We start from the raw sequence: 26,799 nt of genomic DNA on the forward strand, positions 1-26,799 counted from the left end.
GGTCACATTGACCAAAAATCACTGTGTTATTTTCTGTGTGTGGTTGTCATAATTTTGTTGTGTTTTATTTCTGCAATTTCAGCAGTTGTGAAATCTCTAAATTTGTGTTTTCAGAAAATATTGTCATTTCCAGATTTTAGAATTTTTATCATGCTTGGATTTAAAACTAAATGCATGGAGTGATAAGGAAAATTGATAACCAAAGTGGGGGTTGAAATTATTCATGGTATTGGAGCTAGGTTGGCTGAAAAGTGTAGTTTGAGACAGCAAAGTGAAAATTACAGCAAGCTAATTTTTACATAGAAAACATAAACCTTTACCATAGATTTAAAACTTTTTTTTGGTAGGATAGTGAAACATGTATTTGGGTTTGAGAGTTGAAGACAGGTTGGATGGGTAGAACAACTATAGTGCAAGGAAGGAGAGAATATAGAGCATCTTTGAGGAAGAAGAAGTCTCGGGCATTATGGTAAATACCACACAGAACCCAATAGAAGTAATTGTTGACCCTGTATAGTTGGTAGAGTTTAACAAAAATAATTCTAAGGAAAAAGATGTGGATAGCCTTGACTAGTCTTTACCAAAGCTCAAATGAAAACAGAAAAATGGTCCTAAAGGAGAAACTGAAGGTCATTGAAATGGCTAATACTGACAATGCTACATCATACCTCACAAAGATAACTTTAGTGAGAGATGAGTTGGCAGCCGTAGGTGAGATCATTGCACCCATTAAGTTTGTGAGGATTACTTTGAATGGTCTTCCCAACACTTCGAAGAATTTTATGGATGTCATTGTTGCACGGGAAAACCTTCTTGGTTGGGAGAGGTTGTGGGATGATTGCATTCATAATGAGATCAGAAAGAACCATCTTGGGGTAGCCAAACAAGTGGAGGAGGATGACAATGTGGCATTGTTAGAAAGAGGTAAGAAGGGTAGATAAAAGAAGAAAGCTTCCAACAGTGGAGGAAAAGGCAAAGGTAAATCCAAACAACAAAACAAGGAGAAGGATTATTCCAAAGTCAAATGTTGGAATTGTCAAAAATTGGGACACTACACTACTGTGTGTCCGGAGAAGAAGAACAAGAAAGGGAGAGACAAACCCATGGCATATTCTACAGAGATAGAGAGCTTTGATCAGTAGTTTGGGTTCATAGCTCGTGAGACCACCAGCGTAGGATCGTCTGCCATATAGGTGTTGAGGGAGTGTGCACTCCCTGCTACTAGTAGAGCATCTTCTAGCATTGGGTATGTTGACAGTGGTGCTTCTCGCCACATGACAAGAGTTAGAGAGTACTTCTTAGAGCTTTCAAAGGATGATATTGATATGGAGGTAGTACTTGGTGATGACAACATGATTAGATTAGTTGGTGTGGGGAAATTGACATTTGGTAGGGGACCCAAACCTCCCTTGAAAGTGTCAAATGTTCTATATGTGCCTGGAATGAAGAAGAACCTGATATCCATCTCAGCAGTTGAGGAAAGAGGGTATGATGTGTTGTTTAGGAGAGGGTAGGTGCTTATATATACTAGGGGCCTCTAGCTTCTTTAGCTAGAGTGATTAGTGTGCGCCATGCCAAGGTGTACAAGTTCTCATTCCTTCCCCTAATGGCATTGAGTAGCAGCACCCGAGACATGACCAACAACATATCTATCAGTTTAGAGTTGTGTAATATTTGGCACCAGGGGATGGGGCACATGTATCATGGGGCCTATTTCTTCACCCAACAATAAGCCTCCTCAACGGGACTGCAGAACCCAAAATCAATGAAGAGATTAGAAGGATTATGCAGTTGACAGACCAATCAAGAATAGGTGATTAGTACTTGTATCGAAATTACACTGAATTTAGGGTATATGGCTGTGAGTTGGCTCCTTATAAGCTGCCAAATTTTCTCCCCATGAGGACCTTTAGTCTTGAATACACCAGAAAAATGATCAATGCAGATGAAGTGCATTTTGTAGCAGCCAAGAAAAAGTCACAATTTAGGATCAAATCCCAGGTTGGTCCTTTCATTTGTAATAGTAGAGCAGCAGGGGAGGAGGCAGATAAGAGATTGAAGGAAATGAAATTCACCCACAGTTTTACATGGTCCTATGACCCATGGGGCATCATCTCCAAGAAAAGGGTGGAGAACAAGTCAACAACCTATATTCACACTCAAAGGCCTGAAATTGAAAAATACATGAACCAAATTGAGTGGATGCCAAACACATTACAAGAGGCTGAGGAACAAGTGATTTCTTCTTCCAGTGCACAAACTCCAAGACAACAGGAAAGGCAGACTACTGAAGATAGAACAGAAAAGGGAAAAGAACAAGAACATGGAATAACCGGGAAAAGACCTAGAGAAGATCAGTCACCAGGGACTGATACTTCTATGAAGGAATTCAAACTGAAATATAGGAAGAAGCCCAGAAAGCACATGGACATGGGCAAGGAATCACCACAGCAAACAGTCATCAATCTCATTGATATTCTAGACTCATCCCCAACTGGAGGGAAATCTTTTCCTGCCACTCCAATTTCAGAAAGGCAACAATCTCTTCAAGTTTCCTCATCTACAAATGTCACTGGAGAAAAGGAGGAGACAGTCTTTGATACCTTCAGGGAGATTAAAATCAGGAATGAGATATTGAAAAAGAACACTTATGCTCAGTTTTGGAAGCAAAATGCAGCTTTTAAAGGAAGACTTCTCTCATCCTTTGTTTCAAAAAAGGGTAAGCTGAACATGCCATTTTTGGAAGCATGGACAACAAAGCCCAAAACTCCAGCAGATTACAAGAAAACTTCTTTTGAGTTTGATGCCAGGAGTGTTCATCCAATTGATGAGATGGAAATGCACAATCAAACAGGTGAAATGATTTCATCTCCTCTAATCAACACTTTTATGAACTTGTTTAAAATGCAGGTAGCTTTGTCAAATGATCAACCATAATTAAAGATGGAAAGGATTTCATCACAGTCAAAGGACACCAAAATTAAGTTTTTGAAAGACTTAGTAGTGAGGACTGGGTACGATCCTTTAGATGTAAAAGCAAAAGAAGAAGTAATCAAGAAAAATGAGTTGGATATAGTAGCTTTGAAGAAGCAGCTCAAGATGTTTGCAACACATGATCCCTTGACCAAGGAGATAGCACAGATGGCCAACACTACTATGGAAGCTCTTCCTTTCTCATATCTTCCAATAGCCACACTAGCAACTGTTGCTACAAAGACAAGAAGCAGTACAGAACAGCTAGCCAGATCCATGGAAGGCATGAATCTTTAGATTGAGGAGATTAAGAGGCTAGAAACTCAAGTTAATGTGTTGTAGGATCAAATCAAAAGGGCCAAAAGTGACCACTCAGTAGAGATGCAGAGGGCAAGGACCTTGATTGAAAGGCTACAAAAATTAGAGAAAGAATCATCTATTGGGAACACTCTAGGAAGAGTGAAGGAGATTATTTGGAATAATATAATCAATGGTATGAATGAAATTTGGCCCAGCATCCAAATTATCTTTGAACATAAAGAATTAGTTGAAAAGGCTAGAGAAGTTATTTCAGCTACTAATGAAGAGTCGGGAGACACGCCAGAAAAAACTAACAAGATAATCAATTTTTTAAATTCTAGAAACATGTATGAGCTGGAAGAGTTTGGAGTGGTAGACAATACATAGACTATACTTCAAGTGAAGAAGGTGTTGACTAAGAAGAGCTTGAATGTGCATCTAGAAGATAAATTTCAAAATCTGGAGCTAACAGTGAAGAGGTTCTTCAATAGAATTCAGCCTTTAAATCAGAAAGGTCTCCCCTCTCTATTTGTCGTAAATGACAAACTCATGGCGAGACAAGACTATGTCAAGATACTCTAGGGTATAGCCACGGATGCTACAAATATTTCCAACATCAAAGGGAAAATAACAGGAAAGGAATTTTTGGAAGCTATCAACAATCAAATCTACATTGAGCGCGAGCTTAAACAAGTTTTTTGGTTAAACCCACTTTTGCAAAATACATTGATTTAGATGTTGAAATATACAGGAGGCTAATGAAGATCAAGATTCCATATGAAGAAGTGTGGAGTGGCCTATGTTATTATCAGGAGGAATGAGACAAAGATGATTGAAGTGACAACGTAAATTTGAGTCAGCACCAGGCATGTCAGTAGAGCCACACACCAAAATTAATTTCTCGGCAACAACATCCCTAAAAAAGAGGACCAAGTGTCCCAATTTTCTCAGCGTGGCCACTTAGTTTTCTCAGCGTGGCCACTTCGTGGTTACACTAGTCAATTTTATTTTGTTGTAATTAATAACAGATTTCCAAGTGTATAAGGCAAATTGTTGTAGGTTTTGAGTTAAATACTTCATGCATTGGAAGTATTAGGGGTTGGAACCAAGTCGTTTGAACTATCTTTTCTTATTGGAGCATTGTAATTTTGAGCTGGAGCAACAATAAAAAAGGACCATTTTCAAGATACTTGATCTGTTTTGACATGGTGATGTCTTCCCTTTTGTTCTGGATGTATCTTTGTTTTATTCATTTATGCATCATTAAGTCTTATTGTAAAGCATAAATTATAGATTAAGATATGATTTTGCAGCACCTTATTTCTATCTGTGCTTGCAATCTAAATGTTTTCCTCTGATGTATGATTAAGAAATACTTACTTCTTTTTAATCATTACTGATATCCCTTTTCTATCACCTCATTTCTTAGTTTTCTTTTAGATCCAGTAAAGACAGTTAGCTTGCCTTGTAAATGCTCTGGAAAATTGATGTTACCACCTAACTTTTGACTCCATAGCCCAATGGAAAGGATTCAAATATGATCTACCCCAACCAAACAAACAAACAACCAAGCAATCAATTAATAAATCTCTTTCATTTTTATATCTAGCCTAACACATTAGAACACTGAAAATAAAGTCAAATCCTAAAAATATAGAGAGAGCCCTCTCTGAGTCTAGGAGGGCTAGATCCTAGACTCCTAAGCAGTTTGATGTATCGTTTATGACTTTTATCTTGCCAATATTTAAAAGCACAGAAAAATAATAGGGGCTTGAGTACATTGCGTGAGATCACCACTGGAGTGCCAAATTTCAGTTCTAATCACCTTGATGTATGCAGAGGATGTGCTATGGGAAAGTTTTCCAGATCCCATTTTCCCTACAGTGACAGCAAAGCGACCGGGATCCTTGACATGATTCATACCGATGTGAGTGGTGGATGTCTCATGTATCCTTGAGTGGATATGAGTACTATGTTTTATTCATTGATGACCACGCTAGGAAGACCTAGATTTATTTCTTGAAGACCAAAAGTAAGGTCTTCAAGCAGTTTCAAGAGTTCAAAGCTCTTATGGAGACCCAGACAAGTAGTAAGATCAATGTCCTCAAGTCAGACAATGGAGGGGAGTACTATTCCTTCATCTCCCCTGTCCCGCCATTCCAGCTGACATCAGGGAGTTGAGGGAGAGAGAATTCACTCAATAGTAGGACCGGCAGGATGCGTAAGCATGCTCGACTGGCCGCCATCGGCTCGCCCCCCTCTCAAATAAGTAACTAAGGCCGCCATCGATTTCACATCGATACCTAAACTACCACATGCTCATATATAACTACCACCATTTCACCTATCCTCTTTCGTAGCACCTACCCTTCTTCGTAGCACTTATCTTCCTTGCCCTCAGAAGCGCAAGCCCTCCGGACCTTCGAATGAATGACTGGTCTTTCTTCTCTCTCTCTAGCTAGGAAATCAATATCATTATATATGTCATTACGCCATCTCGCCCCAGTTGAATAAGCATCTGATCTATCTCTATTTTATGAAGCCGCAACTACCACATGCTCATATATAACTACCACCATAACAATGACTGGTCTTTCTTCTCTCTCTCTAGCTAGGAAATCACTCTCATTATATATGTCATTACGGCATCTCCACCCTTGGTGATTTTGTTTATTTTTATGTTGATACAGGCATTAGGAGGGAGTTCATAGTTCCTTACAACCCCCAACAGAATGGGGTTGCGGAAAGGAAGAACAGATCCATGGTAGGGGCTGCCAAATCCATGCTTCATGATCAAGGGTTACGTTTATTTTTGTTGGCAGAGGCCTACAACACTACTATGTACTTGCATAACAGGAGTCCACATCGTTCCTTAGGGAATGTGACTCCAGAGGAGGCTTTTTCTTGGAAGAAGCCTGATGTTGGGCACTTTTGTATCTTTGGCTGCCTTACATATTCCTATGTCCCCAAGGAGAACAGGACCAAGCTAGAGCCTGCTACAGAAAAGGGAATCTTTGTGGGTTATAGTGAGACCTTGAAAGCTTATCAGATTTATATTCTTGTGGAAAGGAAAGTGGTTTCCGGGCGGGATGTGAAGTTCGAGGAGGAGAGAGATTTCAGAAGAGTATCCAAAGTCACTAGACCCTCAAGAGTAGCTGAGTCAGTGATAGGGATCTAGTGGTCAGGGATCAGGAGGTACATCGATTACAGTGTTAGGTCCATCAGTGAGCAATGGATCTCAGAGTCAGGTGGGTTGTTCTTTGGGTAGCATGCAGGGTAGTCCATAGAGAAGTTCACAGGGTAGTCCACTAATGGACAATTCACATGGTACTTCAGCATCTACAGGCACAGATTCAGGCATGAGGTCAGTTAGTAGGGCTTAAAGAGTTTAGGTTTCTAATGATGATAAGGATTCTTTCACTCTGATCAGAGAAGTATGCTCAGGGAAGAGGAAGCCTAAATGGCTTCAAGATACCTTGCATGAGGCCACATCAATTACTGGGCCAAAGAGATAGGTTGGAGAGAGTAAACCACTTGAGCGTTTCTATAGTTACATGGCTTTGGTAACAAGCATTGTTGACTACAAGCCTTCTAATTATGAGGAGGAAACCAACATGCAGGTATGGAGAGAGGCCATGATGGAGGAGTATTCTCTTATTATGAAGAACAATGTTTGGGAAGTAGTGCTGAGGCCTGAAGGTAAATCAGTTGTTACTTCCATATGGCTCTACAAGATAAAGCATGTTGCAGATGGTAGCATCGAGAAGTTCAAGGCTCGATTTGTGGTGAGAAAGTTATCATAGGTAGAGGGAGTTGACTATGAAGAGACCTTCACTCCTGTAGCTTGATATACATCTATTCACTCCATTATATCGATTATAGCAAAGATGGGTTGGAAGATCCACCAGATGGATGTGAAGACTACATTTCTCAATGGCTTCATTCAGGAGGAGGTTTATATTGAGCATCCACAGGGCTTTGAGGTGCATGGGAAGGAGTCCCATGTATGCAGATTGAAAAAGGCACTCTATGGCCTGATGCGAGCTCCTAGAGCTTTGTACTCGAGGATTGATACCTACTTGCAGCAGTTGGGTTTCACAAAGAGTGAGGTTGATCCGAAACTCTACTTCATTATGGTGGGTGAGGAGCCTCTCATTCTGGTGTTGTATGTTGATGACTTGATCATCACTGCTGTAGAGAGACTCATTGAGGGTTGCAAGAGAGATCTTGCTTCAGAGTTTGAGATGAAGGATATTGGCTTGATGCATTATTTTTTGGGATTGGAGGTGTGGCAGGAGGAGGGGAATTTATTATTGGGACAAGGGAAGTACATTGTAAATATTCTTGGTAGATTTCACATGGAGGAATGCAAACCCATGTCTACACCTATCATCACTAACTGGAAGAAGCTTCATGCTTCTCATTCCAAGTTGGTGGATCCTACTCTATACAAAAAGATGATTGGTAAATTAATGTACTTGGTCAACACTCGACCATATATATGTTTTGCAATTAACACTATGATTCAGTTCAAGTGTGAGCCTAGGAGAGTGCACTGGGTGGGTGAAAAACACATTCTTCATTACTTGGAGGGGACTGTGGATTTCGGTCTCGATTATAGATAGGGTGATGGAGTGAGATTGGCAGGGTACACGGATTCAGATTGGGCAGGTTGTGCTTCAGATAGGAAGAGTACTTCCGGATGCTGTTTTGGGTTAGATTCGGTAGTTGTGTCATGGATCAACTGGAAACAACAGTCAGTGGCATTGAGCTCATCTAAGGTAGAGTATATGGCTACTAGTTTGGCTAGTTGTGAGGCCATATCGCTTCGCAAGATGTTTTTTGGTCTATTTGGTCAGGCATTGAGACCTTCAGTAATTTACCATGATAATCAAAGTTGCATAAAACTCATGGAGAATCTAGTTTTTCATGATAGGTCAAAGCATATTGAGATCGAGTATTATTTCATTAGAGATTATGTCCAAATTGGAGCTGTCAAGTTTGAGTACATCTCCACAAATGAGTAGGTAGCAGACACTTTCACCAAAACCTTACCATGGGGCAAGCATGTCTACTTCAGAGACAAGATCAAAGTGGTGAGGAAAACTTTCCTCAGTAAGAGGGAGTGTTAAAATTTGGATACCAAAGGACAAGTGGTTCCCTAAGGCTTTGATCTTTTTCCTACTGAAAAGTTTCCAAATTTATTTGTATTTTTCTCCTAAAGTGACTTTATAAGTGGTAAATTCAATTTAATTTAAAAGTGACTTTATAAGTGGTAAAGTCAATTTAATTTAAAAGTGACTTTATAACTCGTGAAGTTACATTCTAATTTAAAGGTGACTTTATTAAAGTAGATGAAGAATTATAAAGTGAAAAGGTGACTATGGAAATAAAAGGCTAAGTGGGTCTTTATTTAAGTGAGTGAGTTAAAAAATAGAAAGTGAGAATTAAATGCACATTTATTCTCATCCCTAGATCTAAATGAATCTCAGCCATTAGATCTTAAGGTAACCCAAAAGGTCATCTAGAGAGTAAAAGGAGAAGAGAAGAGAAGGGAAAAATATCAATTTCATTATTTCATGAGCATTTGAGAGAAAGAGAAGAGAGAGCAAGTAGAAAATTTCTAAGCAGTGAGGAAGTGAAGGAGAGCAACAAGAAGACATTTTAGCAAATCTGGGTAGGAGCATTTTTCAGAAAGCATCCCAAAGAAAAATCGTACATCAAGAGAAAGGCATAGAAATCAAGGAAGAGGGACAACAACAAGGGCACGAATTTTGAGGCATGTTTTGGACACAATTTTTGAGGCAGATTTACTGCTGAAATTCATACGGTTTGTACAGCAGGTTCTGAGCAAAATTTTTGAGGTAGGCCATACAACATTTAATGTTTTTTTATGGCTGGAAAATTTTCTGTTTTGGTAGTTTACTGATTGGTACGATTTTCAAGGCAGAGTTCAAGCACACAAATCGAGATAAGTTGTAATTTGTGGTTGCTGGAATTTTTACTGTGTATTTCAGTTTCTTTGTAAAATCATTTTCAGAAATAAATAATAGCTCTCAAACTAGTTTTCCCCAAGAGTTGTAGGGGTGTTTTTCCAGGGTCACATTGACCAAAAATCATTGTGTTATTTTTTGTGTGTGGCTTTCATAATTTTGCTGTGTTTTATTTCTGCAATTTCAGTAGTTGTGAAATCGATAAATTTGTGTTTTCAGAAAATATTGTCATTTCCAAATTTTAGAATTTTTATCATGCTTAGATTTAAAACTAAGTGCACGGAATGATAAGGAAAACTGATAACCGGAGTAGGGGTTGAAATTCTTCATAGAGAATAAGATTTTTTGTATTTTCCCCATTAGAAATTACCATATTTCCTGACCGACACCCAATATAGCATCAACGGTTGCAAGCCAAGGTCGCCCTAAAATAAGGGGATGACCACCAGCTAGGGTCTGCGTATGCAGGACTGGGAGATCAACGAGACATCGCCAAGAATCCACCAAGATTGTTATGTCTTCCAGTTTCCCTAGTGGTCTAATTGTAGATCTGTCAGCTAGCTCCGAGGCTATAGAGGTAGGCTTAAGGTCACGTAATCTAGTGTAAGCATGGTTTTAGAAGTAATTACATTAATTGTGATGCCAAAATCTACTAGTACATTTGGAATGTATTCCCCATATATCTGATCTATTAGAATCGAGTTCCCAGGATCCCCATATTTTACAGCCATAATGTTTCCCAGCATAATGTCAGATAATCTCCCCATAACATTAATTGTAATTGGTTCCTTTGTTTTCTTCCCAGGTCTCTTGGAACAATATTCTCTAATAGTTTTAGCATAAATAGGTACATCTTTCATGGATTGAAGCAGGGCGATTTTTACAAACAAATTCTGCAATTCTCCTAAAAGATCAAATTCCGATTGAGGGACCTGTTTACTCAGGGCTAATCATTTCGGATAAGGAGGATTAGTTTGACAAGCTTGAGTAATGGTCAAATGAGAAGGAGAATGTTCCACATACTATCAGGTTGTCTCATCCCTGACTACTTGAGATTTTGGATTTTCATCGCCAAGATGTTCAAAAATAATAGGCGATGTAGGAGAATTTACTACCCAACTAGATCACAAAATCACCTCAGTAAATCCTGTGGTAGAAATGCTATACGAAGGAAGGTTGAGGGTGTCTGCTTGCTGGGTTCCCTTATTGTTTGGATTTTAGTTTTGTTGAATAGGAAGTTGAGGTCGGAGAGGAGGATTATTGGAGCGAACATTAGAGGGCAGTAGTAACTGCTGCTGCTATGTAGGTTGAGAAAATTGAGCAGTAGGGAGAGCAGGGCTATGCTAGTTTTGATACCATGAAGAGCTCAAGTTAGGTTGAGGGCACCAAGTTTTCCAAGTTAGATACTAATAATATTGATGCCAAAAAGGAACTGATTGAGGATTCATATTATAATATTGAAAAGGATCCTGAGATGTACCTGGATTTAAGCCTGATGATCGTTGCTGCCATGGTTTCTTAGACCCCATAAAGCACAACTGATCTGGTTCTTCATTTGTCCCTTGAAATAATACCTTTAGTGCTGGAAGGGATGGACATGCATTGGTGGAGTGACTATGTTCACAAATAGCACATGTCTCTATAGTGTCTAGTGGACACTCCTTTAGTGGATGTTTCTTCCTACACCGAGGGAAGAAAATAGCCATGGTTATTTCCAACTCCATCTGCTTCTATTTTGCCTGCAATGTATCCATTTGGGAAGATAATGTGCTTAGGATATCAATTTTCAAACTATCTAGTAGGTTTCCAATTTCTAATTTTGTAAATCCTCCGCTTGATGCTTTGAAGGTCTGGATTCCCTGTCTATTTCTTGCAGCTCCCATTGAATATTGAATACAGAGCTCACAGATGGTGTCCAAATATTCTTTAGATATATCCCATTTACATACTATGTTTAAGAGCTCCAAAGATTCTTCCCTCAAGGCCTGGAGAAAAATACTTTTTAGGATGACCTTATCTAGGTCACTGTGGCTAGACTTCTAGAGAGTGTACCTAAAACGCTCCACACAGTCCTCCATATTTTTGTCCTCCTTCTGCATGAATTTAAATATTTCTTCCTTAATGTCCTGGGATTTACAGTAATCTTGATACTTTTCCAGGAAGGTCTTCTTCATGTCATCCCAGGTAGAGATGGATTTTCCTCCTAGACCCATAAACCATCGCAACGTTGTCCCTTTTAATGTAGCAGGAAAAAATTTCATCTTTTGAGCATCATTGATATAGTCATATCCTCTGCAAACGATATCAAACTCAAATAGGAAAGTGTCTGGATCTTCCGTGGAAAGCCCATGGAAGTTTGGCAGTGCGGTCAGTGGAATAGGCTTCATTGGTGCATCACCCCTGATATCCCCAATCAGAAATTCAATTGAAGATGTTGGGGGTGCCATGAATACTTTCCAATACTCGCTTGGGATTTCAACAGGTTCTTGTTGTGTAACAACTAATGGTTGTGGAAGTTTAACAACACTCCCTTGATCGCGAGGTGAAGAAAATCCTCTAAAGTCTCCTTCTTCAATCCTTGGGTGGATCTCTTCTTCTGACCCTCTGCTGGCCACTTCCTCCCTGTCTGATACTAAAGGAGGCATTTTTGATCCCTCTGATGCCCTGCTTCCTGCTTCTTCTCTAGCTGTTGGAAGGGATACTTCCACTTTTAGGGGTTGTATCTGTTGTTCCACATAATGCCCCTCAGATTTTGTGTGAACTTTTACCCTAGCAGCAGCTCGCGAAGAGGATTCTGATGTAGCTTTTGCAATAATCTCTTGGATATATGTATTTCTCCCCAAATCCTTCCTTCCTTTCCTTTGGGGTCCTCCTCTACCCCTTTTATTTTAACCCTTGTCCATACATTTATTTGAAAGAAAACATTAAAACTTACACGGCTTAGAACCTGGAGTAGGGTGAAAAAATTCCCCCCTGAGGACGAGAGGACGATTCCAAAGAAAGGAAACAATAAACTAGTGAAAAAACTAAAGCTTTGGACCTTGAGCAAGTTGAGAAAACTTTTTCCCTCTCCAGGATAAGAGAGTGGGTCTTTTATAATCAAAACAAACAAAACTGCAGGAAAATTCTAAGCTCAGGACCTGGAGCAGTGTGAAAAATTATTTGCCTCCCCAGGACGAGAGAGTGGCCCCTATAAAATAAAAAGGAGCAAGAAAAATACAAAAGAAAAATAACAGGAAACAAAATGAAAGATAACTATGCTCAGGACCTTGAGCAGAGTAGAAAACCCCCTTTCTCTCCCCAAGATGAGAGATTGATTCCAAGATTAATGTCGATTATGTTCTTGCACCTTGATAGCCTCCCTGTCAACGACGCCAAAATCCTGGTGTTCGAGTGTGAATGTTATGGTTCACCCCTTTTACCACATTAATATGTCAATCCAAGGTCATTTGTTATTGTAAGGATATCATGCACTATATATGTAGAGGCAAATTCATAATCGAACAGTTGATCAGGAGTCCGATTAATTAACTAAACATGCAACCCGAAGTAATAAATAAACATCAACATCATAGCTATTCACGACGTCAAATGTAATAGCAATACATTTTACAACAAAAGGAAATAAAATGCATAACTAAAACAATACTCACATAAGAACACAGGCACAACACCTGATCGAGAGAGTGGGCCGAACTCCCTGGTCAGGGTTGTGCTTAACTCAAAGATTCAGGAAGAAGATCAGAAAGCTAGAGATTGCATTAATATCAAAAGTAACTGTTACAAAACTCATAGATGTCTCGTCAACCCCAACTCCCATCAACAAATCCCATTTTACACAATTACATCCAAACACCATGGAGGTTGTTTTCCTAAAATTACGTGATATTTGTAATAGCAAAACCGAATCAGAAGATAGACAAAAAGAGATATGTGATAGTTTGACTATAACAGTTATGGGTTAACAATAGTGCCACCAGCTTTGGTAATGAATCTTGACCCTGTGGCTCCAAATCTGCGCAATTAACGAGATTAGCATCCAATCAGTAATGATTCCTTAGACTAAAACATAAATGACTAAATAACTTGTGAAACATGACAAGGGTGTTGGCTTAGTGGGTTCTGACCCAGGTTTAGAGTTAAGTTTTCCAAACAAATCCCTACACTACTGGCCCTTTAAGAATCAACTCGCAGAGCGCAGGCTGAAGTCTCACCTGAAGTGGTATTGGGGATGCTGGAACTAAGTTTCTGCACCCATAGATTTATGTAATGTCATTTTATGTCGTAAGCTTGCCTTCACGCAGATCGATAAGCCCTTAGGGCTTCTCGATATAACTTCCATTAATCATATTCTATACCTCCATGAATGTTCATGATTGCCTTTCCTAGACCCTAAATAGGTGAATCAACCACTTATGCACCTATGTGATTACTCCTAATTCAGTACTTACCCAAATTGGCTTAAGTGTTCGATAACTTTAACATACAACAATATATTCTTCGCGTAAACAATTATTATTTCTTGTGTCCATATATCGATATAAATCATGTAAAATTTCACATCAATACAATATTAATTTATAAACCCATCATTCATCATAACATAATAGCACATTCATTAATAAGATAAGGACATAGATAAACAAAGGAATTTCTGAATAATCTCTTTATTAATACTTCAGTTCTTCTTACAAACCCAAGACTTCCTTGTGCACTTAGTTGCAAGGGTCCGCACACTCAGTTGCGGACTCTACTCTAGGCCTTTGCGCACATAACTGCAGAGCCTCTCTTATACTCTAAGACTTCTTCACTCTTTCTTCTATTGACCCATTACATTCATCTTAATTGACATCTCCTTTCTTAGACTCTCTAAGACTCTCCTTTTACACAATCCCATGGTCCGCAGACCATGGGTGGATCTACAAAAGCCGACATAACTTATATTCAAGAAGGGTAGAACCATTTATGACACTTTACTATCTACACGCTCCATGACCACAAATTGTGGAGAATTTACATTCTTTACAACAAAACTTGGGCTTTTTCCCCAAAACTTGGGCTTTTGCCCCAAAATTGACCCTAGGGAACCCTGTCCCAATAGGCCCCCAATACAAATATCATGACTCGCCCCCAAGTCACTCTACTGGCATGAAGATCTTACTGTAGAGACATTCCAAATATACTTGTGTCATTGCTACCTCAGCTGGGCTCGGCATGAATGCCTGTTTGATCTGCTCCACTAGATGCTCTGTTGTTGGTTCTGCGCTATCTTCCTTTATCTTCAACTACATTCTCTACAGTCTTTCCAAATTTTTCTCAATGGTAGTAGAGATAACATAGGCCTAATCTAGCCATGGCCCCAATCTGGCCTTGAGGATTTTCTCTTTCCTTTGTGTTGCCTCCACCTATTCGAGCAACTGTTTTGCCTCATGCAACATGGCCAATCACTGTGTTATAGCGACGATGCGTGGCATTTCTCTTTCTTCATCATACCGCTGCTGAAATTCACGGGCTTCTATGTTTAATCTCTGTAGGTTAGGATCTTCTTGTAGTGATATGACTATCTCCATGGACTACTCAAAGAGCCCAGTACAATCCACCACTGTGACATCCACTATTGCGACTCCATCCTTCACAGTGGCTTCACACTGTTCTCTCACCTCTAGCGGAGTTGAAGGCTGTGACTTCAACTCTAACTCAATAATTTTCATGTTAATTTCAATCTACACCTTGGCCACTTACATCTTCACATCGCGCACACCTACAACCAACTTCCTGATCTTTGCATCCATGGCGCTTCCTCTAGGATATGCAGTTCAGGGACTATTTTGCATGCCTCTACCACCAGGGTTGCAGTTTGCTCATTTTGCACCTATAATTTCTTCCATGCTTCCAGTGATACTATTTTCTCCATGAACATCTATTCATTTTTGACCTTATACTCATTGATCATGCTCAGCACGCACTGCTCCTGGGCCTTAATTTACGTGATCACACCTACTTGTAGTGTGTGAAGGAACTCACTAGGGAATACGACCAAGTTGAGGCCCACATTCTTCAAAGTACTGACAATATTCTTGTCATCGGTTGCATCTGTGCTCAAAGCTCCATCAGGTAGCATGACTCCCTGAAGATCCATTGACCGAACCATCTCTACTGCTTGAGTGGTCCCCAGTGCCAAACTGGTTGATGTAGCACTGCTTTGTCCTACACCTACCTGAATTCTAGATGTCTGGATCTGCAGCTCACACAAATCCTTATGTATGGTTCTCACCGTATACTTCTACTACTCCTCAGACTACTGCAGCAGTTCTGTGGTAGTATCTTGCCCCTTATCTCCAATATCATCCAAGTCACCCTCCATTAAGGTAATTGGATCTAGCAATGACTTAGTGGATTTTTTCTTTCTGTGCGGTCCTTCCTTTTCCTGCTCCCTATACCACTTCACTCGAAAGGGAGTGCTCTCTTACTGATCTTCACCGCCTTGCTCTGACCGCTCTTCTCCCTTCGTTTGGGGCGAAGGAGACTTTTGACTTCTTTCAAATCCGCACTCTTCATTCTTTGCCTGTTCCCTTGTGGTGTGCTCCGCTTCTACCTAAGCCTTCTCCTTAGCCTCTTTCTTCCTCTTCTCAGCCAACAACTAAACCTTCTGTCTGATTGCTTCCTTTTTCTTTTTCTTCATGGAATTTCTAGTATCGACAGCCTCATCAGATGCAGAATTCCAGTTTGTTTGCTAGCGCTTGATGACCTCTGTAAGAGCATCATCCATGGCCATATAGGGTAAGTTGAACCATTTCTACTCTGGGTCTTTGCGCACCCGGATGTAAACATGATGGAAGTCTACTTTGAACTCTGCGTACCCCGAGAGTTGCTCAAACATGGTTGGTGACAACTGTGACTTCTAGTTGATAGCCATGTGAATACTCACCTCCATCAGCACCCAAAAGACTTTTCTCTCTATGACCTACGCAACGTCTTTGGCGGCCCAGAGAGATGAAAACTTCGCCACTTCCGGTAAATCCTTCTCCATAGGAGGAAACTGGCTATCCTCCATCAAATCCAACATGACCAACACAATTGAGAGAAACAACCACGAATAATGAAAGGTCTTAATATCGTTTTGTGCCTCTCTGTAGTTTGTGAGGAACTCGCTACACAGGTAGCACACCTTGTTTAACTGTGTGCCCTCCGCGCACTGAACTGCCAATGAAACCATTGGTGCCAGCACCTCATCCGCGCGACACTTTCCCGTAACTTTCCCAGCCAAAAGCTGCATGGAAATATTGACCGTGGGGTTAGTAATTATGGTAATCGAATACCCACGTGTCTTTTTGACAAGTTTAAACTTGCCCTTCATCTTCTCAGTGAGGTCGTCCTCACTCGGTTTTTCGCCAAACACCTTGGTCGAATTTAGTCCAGAGTGCAGTAATAATGTGATCTGATGGATCAACATATCTATGATAGCGATCTACTCATTTAACCATAAGCACCCGTAATGCACCAGGCACAACAGTTGCTTAATGACAATCAGGTTGATATTTGACCGATGATAGTGCGGCACCCATAACAAGTTAAGCAACCCTCACTTGTTGACTCCGGAATCCATTCTACCAGCTCCAACGCAGTGACACCAGAATCCTTGTAGAAAACCTTCTACATGAAGGTGTCGGTAGCAAGGTGGGGGAACCGCTCATGGTCCACCAAATCCCAATCTTCAAGCTTCAAGTGTGGGACCCACGCCAAGTGGGATATTGTTGGGTGTGGAACATGATTAGTTAGAGGTCTTTGTTTCAGCTAGATGTATACCCCAGGAATTTTGTATAGCCCTCCACATGGGGGGTGCGGGGGGGACTTGTCCCCCTCGCAAGGGTTCGGGGGGGTTGATCCCCCTCGGTTGGGGGATCCGGCAACCAGTGGTCCCCCAGCAGGAGTTTCGGGGGCAGCACCCCCAAAGCTAAAAATAGATGTAAAATTTCCTTGTAAAAGTATAGTAATTTCTAGTCATTCTGGGCCATTCATTAGGCAGATGATCTGATGGTAGAACCTATGTTTAGTTTAGGGTTTTTTGCCCTAAAAGGCAACCCCTCTCTTTGTACGAGGGCATTGTATTGAGGCTGGGTAATAGATGTGTATTCTCTGAGCGAGAAATAGAGAGGTGAGACTGTGAGAGAAAACAAAGGATATTATAATGGATCTGCTGTAGGTTGTGTATCTTCATTTTGCTGGATAATAGAAAGAAAGAACTGGCTGTTCGGGGTGGACGTAGCCCAAATTGGGTGAACCACATATATCTATGTCTCTCTAGTTTTATGCATTTTCTGTGTTTATATTTATGCAATATTCTATGTGTTCCATTGCTCTGTAATATATAATTTTCTAACAACTGGTATCAAAGTTGAAGGTTTATTTGGCTGATAAACTTGTAGGAAAGAAGGGTTCCTCATTCGAGTGGGAGCAATAGTGGAAGATGGTAAGTCTAGGATCGAGAAATTTAATGGCTAAAACTTCTTGCTATGGAAGATGCAGATGGAAGATTATCTGTATCAGAAAGATATGTACCTACCATTGGGCAGAAAAACAAAGATGCCGATGGGTATGATAGATGAAGAATGGAACCTTCTCCATAGAAAGGCACTCGGAACAGTACAGTTGTGCCTCGCATCATCAATCACCTTCGACATTTCGAAGGAAATAACAACAGAGGGTTTGATTAAGGCATTGGAAAAACCATATGAAAAACCCTCGGCCTCAAACAAGGTATTTCTTGTGAAACGGTTATTTAATATGAAGATGTCGAAAGGTGGATCTATTGCAAACCATTTAAATGATTTTAATACTATTACAAGTCAGTTAAGTTCTGGAGGGGTAAACTTTGATGATGAAGTTAGAGCTCTGTTATTCTTGTGCTCATTACCAGAAAGTTGGAATGGTTTAGTAATGGTCATTAGTAACTCTGTTTCTGGATCTAGTACTTTAAAGTTTGATGATGTTGTCGATGCTATCCTTAGCGAGGACATGCGACGGAAAAGCTCTAGTGAGACATCGGGTAATGCTTTGAGTGTAGAGTCTAGTGGAAGAAAAATGGAAAGAGGAAAGAGCTCAGGATATCGCAGTAAATCAAGGAAAGGCAGATCCAAGTCCAGATCCGGGATAGTGTGCTAGAAATGCGGAAAGAAAGGACATCTAAAGAAAGACTATAGATCTAGGAAGGGAAAAGAAGGAGATGCACAACAAGAAAACAATCATGAAGAAAATGTGACAGGTGAGGTGTTACAAGATGCTTTGATTCTTTCTTTTGAAAATATTACTGATTCCTGGGTGGTAGATTCAGGGGCCTCATTCCATGCCACACCTGATAAGAAATATTTTCATGACTATTTTCAAGGATATTTTTGACAAGTCCGTTTGGGTGATGATAAACCCTATAAAATTGTTGGAATGGGTAAGGTTCTTGTAAAACAACAGAATGGAAACCAATGGCTACTAAAGGAGGTAAGGCATGTTCCAGATCCGAAGAAAAATCTAATTTCAACAGGGCACTTAGGCGGTGAAGGTTGTGTGATAACTTTCACAAATAAAGCTTGGAAGGTCACCAAAGGAGCCCTGGTAATAGCAAAAGGGGAAAAGGTTGGTACATTGTATTTATGAAATGGTATTTCTAACTCTGTTAATGCTTTAAATTCCAAAGGAGCAGATGCAACATTATGGCATCATAGGCTCAAACACATGAGTGAGAAGGGGATGAAGATTCTTCACTCAAGGAATTTGTTTTCGGGTTTGAAGAATGTTGATTTAGACTTCTGTGAGAATTGCATTTATGGAAAATAGAAGAGAGTCAGATTTCTTAGAGTTGGGAAAGAAAAGAAGAGTGAAAAATTGGAGCTTGTGCATACAGATGTATGGGGACCTGCTCAGGTATCATCTCTTGGTGGTTCTTGTTATTATGTTACTTCTATTGATGATGCAACTAGAAAAACTTGGATTTATTGTATTAAGAATAAATCTGATGTATTTGATACTTGCAAGAAATGGAAAGCTTTGGTTGAGATTGAGACACGAAAGAAATTGAAGTGTCTCAGATCAGAATGGAGGTGAATATTGCAACAAAGAGTTTGATAGGTACTGTTCAGAGCATGGAATTCGCAGAGAGAAGACAGTTCCAAGAACACCACAAGAAAATGATGTGTCAGAAAGGATGAACAGAACAATCATGGAGTGTGCAATGTGTATGAGATTGCATGCAGGATTACCTTTACAATTTTGGGCAGATGCTGTAGATACTGCTATTTATCTAATAAATAGAGGGCCTTCAAGGTCCTTGGATGGTGGTGTTCCAGAGGAAGCATGGACAGGTAAAAGGGTAAACTACTCATTTTGAAAGCCTTTTGGTTGTGAGGCCTTTGTCCATATTAATAAAGAAAATAGAACAAAGCTTGAGGCAAAATCAAAGAAATGTACTTTTTTGGATATGGTGTTAATGATTTTGGTTATCGCTTATATGATTATGAAAATCACAAAATCGTTAGGAGCAAAGATGTAATATTCAATGAAAAGGTCTTGTATAAGAATCAATTGCAGGAAAAGAAACAGGAAAAAGAAAACAAGGAATACATAGTTCTTGATGAGATCATTGAAAAAGTAAAGGTGCCTGAAAGTAATAATAATCAACAACCACAACAACATCAACCACCACAACAGCAACAGGCACCCCAAACACTTGAAAGAGGTGTTAGAAGATCTACAAGGATAAGTATACCCCCGGAATGATACTCTCCTTCATTATATTATTTATTGTTGACTGATTCTGGTGAACTTAAATGTTATGAAGAAACAATATAGGTTGAAAGCGGGAAGAAATGGGAGCTAGCCATGGAAGAAGAGATGGACTCCTTAATGCATAACCAAACTTGGGACTTAGTCAAGTTGGCTACAAGTAAAACTAAATTGCAAAATAAATTGGTTTACATGCTGAAGGAAGAAGATGGAGGAAAATAGAGGTACAAAGCTAGACTTGTCGTGAAGGGGTTTCCATAGAAGAAAGGTATTGATTTTGATGAAATATTTTCTCCTGTTGTTAAAATGACTTCAATCAGAACTATTTTAAGTCTAGTAGCAGTTGAAGATTTGCATCTTGAGCAGTTAGATGTAAAGACAACCTTTCTCCATGGGGATTTGGAGGAAGAGATATATATGTAGCAGCCACAAGGATATGAGGTGAAAGGGAATGAGAAACTAGTGTGCAGGTTGAAGAAGAGCTTTTATGGCTTAAAACAGGCTCCAAGGCAGTGGTATCTAAAATTTGACAAGTTTATGTTTGAACAAGGTTATACTAGATGTCACTCTGATCATTGTGTTTATTTGAAAAAGCAAAATGATGGCAGCTATATTATATTTTTATTGTATGTGGATGACATGCTTGTTGCAGGGTCTAACATGCAGGAAATAAATGTGCTCAAAAGAAAATTGGCAAATTCATTTGCAATGAAGGACTTGGGAGCTGCAAAACAAATCCTTGGTATGAGAATAACTACAGACAGGAAAAATCGCAAATTAACATTGTCTCATAATGAGTACATACAAAAGGTGTTGAAAAGATTTAATATGCACAATGCAAAACGAGTTAGTACACCTTTTGCTAGCCATTTCAAACTTAGTAAGGAAATGTGCCCAAAGAACCAAGAAGACATGGATTATATGTCTAAAGTTCCATATGCATCGGCAGTTGGAAGCTTAATGTATGCAATGGTTTGCACAAGGCCTGATATTGCACATGTAGTGGGAGTTGTAAGCAGGTGCATGAACAATCCAGGAAAGGAACATTGGATGGTAGTGAAATGGATTCTTAGATATTTGAAAGGTACCACAAGTCAAGCATTATGCTTTGGTGGTTCAAACATTTCTCTACAGGGATATGTTGATGCAGATATGGCAGATGACAGAGGTAACATGAGGAGCACTACAAGATATGTATTTACTGTAGGTGGAATAGCTATCAGTTGGGTTTCAAAAATCCAAAGTGTTGTTGCACTTTCAACAACAGAAGCAGAGTATGTTGCTGCTACAGAGGCTAGTAAAGAAATGATTTGGTTAAAAAGGTTTATGGGTGAATTGGGTAAGGAGCATGATATGGGCACATTATACAGTGATAGCCAAAGTGCCATTCATATTGCAAAGAACTCAGCATTTCATTCCAGGACTAAACACATACAGCTCAAGTACCATTTCATACGATCAGTGTTGGAAGATGGAGAGTCGAAGCTAGAAAAGATACACACTATCCAGAATCCTGTAGATATGCTAACAAAAGTTGTAACCAGGGAGAAACTGAGAATATGCTCAATTTCAATTAGTCTTCAAGGATGACGATGAAGATGAGAAATAGCTAGGTCCAAAGAGGAGTCATTGTCCAGCAAATGAAGCAGCAGTGGAGTTGCTACAATCATTCTCCAAGTGGGAGATTGTTGGGCGTGCTGCATGATTATTTATAGGTCTTTGTTTCAGTCAGATGTATAGCCTAGGAAGTTTATACACCCCTCCATGCTGGGGGGTGCGGCCGGGACTTGTCCCCCGCGGGGGTTCGAGGGGGCCGATCCCCCCCAGCTGGGGGGTTCGGGGGCTAGCGGTCCCCCGGCGGGGGTTTTGGGGGGCAGCGCCCCCTAAGCTAAAAACAGATGTAAAATTGCCTTGTAAAAGTATAGTAATTTCTAGTCAATCTGGGTCATTCATTAGGAAAACGATTTGAAGGTAGAACTTATGTTTAGTTTAGGGTTTTTTTTCCCTAGAAGGCAACCACTCTCTTTGTATGAGGGCATTGTATTGAGGTTGTGTAATAGATGTGTATTCTCCGAGCGAGAAGAAGAGAGGTGAGACTGTGAGAGAGAACAGAGGATATTACAGTGGATCTGCTATAGGTTGTGTCTCTTCATTTTGCTGGATAATGGAAAGAAAGGACTGGCTATTCGGGGTGGACGTAGCCCAAACTGGGTGAACCACGTATATATATGTCTCTCTGGTTTTATGTGTTTTCTGTGTTTATATTTATGCAATATTATATGTGTTCCATTGCTCTGTAATACATAACAGTGCAGACCTTTGAAGGTGATATTCTCCAGCAACAAGGGTGTGTTGAGGGAGAACTCTCCTTTATCTGGGTCCTTTGGGACCTTCACCTTGCCTTTGTGTGGAGGGATATAGTCCAGTAGCTTAGAAATAGGGTCCACCCCCTCAATGTCGATATCCTCCATGCCTTCCTCTGCCTCTAGATCCACCACTTTCCCCTTCTTCTTCACACTCAAGTTTTCTTTTCACTACACCTATGTAGCTGCATGCTTTCGCGGTGACTCATGCACCAGAATCAACTTCTTTTTCTTATCCTTCTTCGGCTTTGGGACCTGTCTTGTTGGTGTAGGCTTCGACCTAGGAGACCTTGGTGCCACGGGCACTGCTGCTAGAACCTCCATACTCATTTCTTCGGGAGAAACTCCCTTAGAGGTCATAGCTCCCCCCGTACTAGCAGTTTCTACTAGACCTGATCCTAACATGATATCATGGATGAGCTTTCTATCTGACTCAGGATACTGATCATACATGGGGCTTGCAAGAAAATCCTCAGAGAACTCATGGTTCACAGAGAACAGATGAAACAACACACAAATTCTTAGAATGCAAAGTGTTTCTCACTGGACGGCCACACGCATTTTATAGATGAATTCAAATTCAAATTTGACCATTCCCCCCAAAATCGATCCATAAATGCAAGATTGGTAGTAGATTTCCAAATATTTCACTCTTAAATTCACCCTCAAATGCCTTAATTGTTGACCGCCCGCTCCTCTTAACCATTGTCTGGCAGTCAGATCATGAACAGTGACAGTAACGGTCACTTTCTGGTAGCACTGCGTAGTCTCTCCTTCTATAGCACAACTCCCTTCGTGCTTCTTCTGGTACTGTGACACCCTCCTATTTCGTGCAAACCTCTTATCGCGCAACTCTACAAACCGGGAAATGTAGTTTATTGTCCTGAGCCTCCTTGCAGCTGTCTAGAGCGCTAAGACTGTGCTACCATCATATAGTGATCAGGCTGAATCCCCACTTTATGGCTTCAATTAGCTTCCATTTACCTTTCCCAGAAATGGATTCCATTTAATTTCACAAGATGAACTCCTCCACCATGGGTAATTTCTTTGATAACATATGGCCCCGCCAATACATCTGAAATTTTCCTGGAAACTTATCAAACTTGTTGTCATATAATAAAACTAAATCGTTTACCTTGAAGGTGCACAATTTGATATGTCGATCATTCCATGCCTTTTCGCGTTCCTTCTGAACCTACTGATGGAATCCAGCCAAAAAGTTATCTTCTTCGAGCTCTGTCAATTGCGCAAGCCATTCTAAGGCTCCATGGTTTTCCATCCCTGCGAATGCTGCTATGTGTAGACTAGGCACGATAGCCTTTACATCATAGACCAACCTAAAAGGTGTCTGACCAGTAAGCTTTTTACAGGTAGTTCTATAAGCCCACAACACAACTGGTATGCGTACATCCCAATCATTTCTTTGTGCATTGCAAACCTTTGTCAACGCATTCCCCAATATATTATTAAATGCTTCAACTGTCCCATTGGCCTGAGGATGGTATGGCGTACTCTTCTGGTGATGAACTTGGAATACTTTTGTCAGCACGCTGATCGTTTCATTGAGGAAGGGCATACCACGATCGCTCATTAGAATCTTCGGGTAACCAAACCTAGTCAACACATATTCAAATAAGAACTTCACTGCTCTTTCCCTTATATAGTCCTGCACGGGTTGTGCCTCTACCCATCTAGTGAAATACTAAGTCGCGGTGATGATATACCACGCACCTATCTTCTTTCTCTGAGGTTGAATTGGTCTTACAAAGTCAAATGCCCATTTCTCAAATGGCTGCAATGATACTTGTGTATTCAAAGGCGGCTCATCCCTTTGTGATGGCCTACGGGTTCTCCGACATGCATCACATGCCCTACAATATGCTTTGGAATCCGTACGCAATGTTGGCCACAACAACCCAGTGCGTAAAATCTTCTGCATTGTTTCTTTTCCTGCATAATGGCCTCCCGTAGCTCCTCCATGAGCTTCAGCAAGGATACTTTTTCGTTCAAAATCAAGCACATAACATTGCAGTATCTCATCCAATCCCATCTTATACAAGTGACCTACAATAACAGAAAAATATGCAGCTGGCACCACCAATTCCTTCTTCTTTTGACTCATGTATCCTTTTGGAGTCATTCTTATAGTTAGGAAGTGGATAATTTCTGCAAAATTATTGTTTACTGTGTGCACCACGAAGAGCTATGCATCAAGAATTCCTTCCTTCAAATTGGTAGGCTTCTCTCCTATTTCAATGCAAAATAGATGATCTGGCCCTGCATTCAATCACCTCAGGCTTCACAATTACTTTGAAATAATACTCCTGAAACAACAACAACCATCTGCATATTCCCCCCCTTCCCCCAACACAGGCTTGTTGACTAGGTACTTTAATGCAGAATGGTTTATATACATCTTAAAGTGTATGCCTAGCAGGTAATGTTTGAATTTCTAGAGCGTGTGCACCATACCCAACCCTTCTCTCTCTATCGTCGAGTAATTTTTTTCAGCCTTAGACATCTTATTTCTCATAAATTCTATCATGTGATCCAATTCTCCTTCACCAGTATATGTCAACACTGCTCCCAGTGCAATGCATGATGCATCCACATGCACGTGAAATTCCTTCTTCCAATCAGAGAAGACTAGGATCAACGTGGTGACCATCTTCTCCTTTAATACATCCAAACTATGTTGACATTCTTCATCCCAAAAGAATGTAGTGTCCTTCTTTAGTAGCCTTTCCATCAACATGGTAATCTGAGCATAACTCTTGATGAACTTTCAATAGTATCTAGTATGACCTAGTGTTACACGCAACTGTTTAACACTCCTTGGCACCTCCAAATTGATTATGACCACAATTTTAGTAGGGTCCACCATTAATCCTTGTCTGCACACTACATGACCCAACAAGATTCCGAAAGGGATGCAAAATAAGCACTTCTTCAAGTTTAGCGCGATCTAATACCTCTGGCATGTATCCAACATCAAGCGCAAACTAGCTACATGGCGTTTTACCAGTCCAAACACTGTCCAATCATCAAAATATACCTCCAAAAACATGTGAATGAACTCTTTGAATGTTGCAATGACTATGTGCGAGAAGATTTCCAACACATTCTTAAGTCCAAAAGGAATTACCGTATACTGAAAGCATCCCCACTTAGTTGAGAAGTTAGTCTTACTCATGTCTTCTGGTGTGATCTTAATCTGATGGTACCGAGAGAACCCATCAGTGAATGAATATGCTTCCTATCCTCCAACATTCTCAAACACCTCATCTGTGAATGGAGTTGGAAAAGGATCATGAATGCAAGCATCATTCAACTTCCTGAGATCTACGCAAATCCTGATTTCATCCTTTTGCTTCTTTTCCTGAACTACCATTGGACTCACCCAATCGGATTCCTCCATTTGTTCAATAATACCCGCTTCCAACATCTTGTCCAACTCCAAGTGGACCTTTTCCTTGTACTTAGGATTAAGGCGATATGGCCTCTGCTTAACAAGTTTTGCGTCTAGTTTCAACATTATTTTCATCACTCCCAAATATCCTATGATGCCTTTTAAGTCTGAAAACTTTTTGGGAAACAAATCATGATATTTGTGGAGCAACTCAGTGACCTTATCGACTGTAGCATCATCCCAGTAGTCCCCTATCTTCACAAATTTCGTCTCTGCCTCTGTGCCAATATTCACCTCTCTAGTCTCTAGCAGCGCAGTGATATCTAGATTCTCTATTTGTGGTCCCTCAACTTTGCGGTGACCTTCTGCCTCTAAGATATTAATGTTCCTTCGATCCTCATCTTCTTCTTTAGTAGTCACATTGTAGCACTCCAATGCATGGCACAACTAGGTGGTCCAATCTGGTTGAATCAAATCCAAGGGATCCTGTGGTATTCTAAAGATTGCTGCCTTGACCTCCTACAACGCTTCATCAATACATTTGAACCCATCTTCAAATCTAAATGTCATTAAAAATCCCTGTCTCAAAATATCCCACTCGTCAGTGTCGTGGCAGAGCTCTATTTCCAGGTACCAATTCATTGGTATTATATCCAAAGTGTGACAGAACAAATTCACCAACTCCAATTGTGGCTTTGCTCCATACGCTTTAGTACATTTTGCTAAGTGATCATGCAGATCACTCCTCCCATCATATTTCTCTATCAGTTTCACTTTTGGGTGACCCAACCACAACCTCATCACCCTTCGGTATTCATGCCATCCATCAAAACTGTCTTTATGTGTACCCCACCATCTTGTGGGCGTAGCATGCAATGCCAAATCCAAGGCTTGGAAGCGATGCTTCTCAGGCACTTCCCTTTCAAATGCATCCAAAAATTTATCTACGTTAGTTATACCATCATAATAAGGCAAACTAGTTACCTCC

This window comes from Pinus tabuliformis, chromosome 2_2 (assembly GCF_031772625.1).
Source record: "Pinus tabuliformis cultivar Carrire ecotype Pingquan chromosome 2_2, CPIR1, whole genome shotgun sequence".
Lineage (NCBI taxonomy): Eukaryota > Viridiplantae > Streptophyta > Pinopsida > Pinales > Pinaceae > Pinus > Pinus tabuliformis.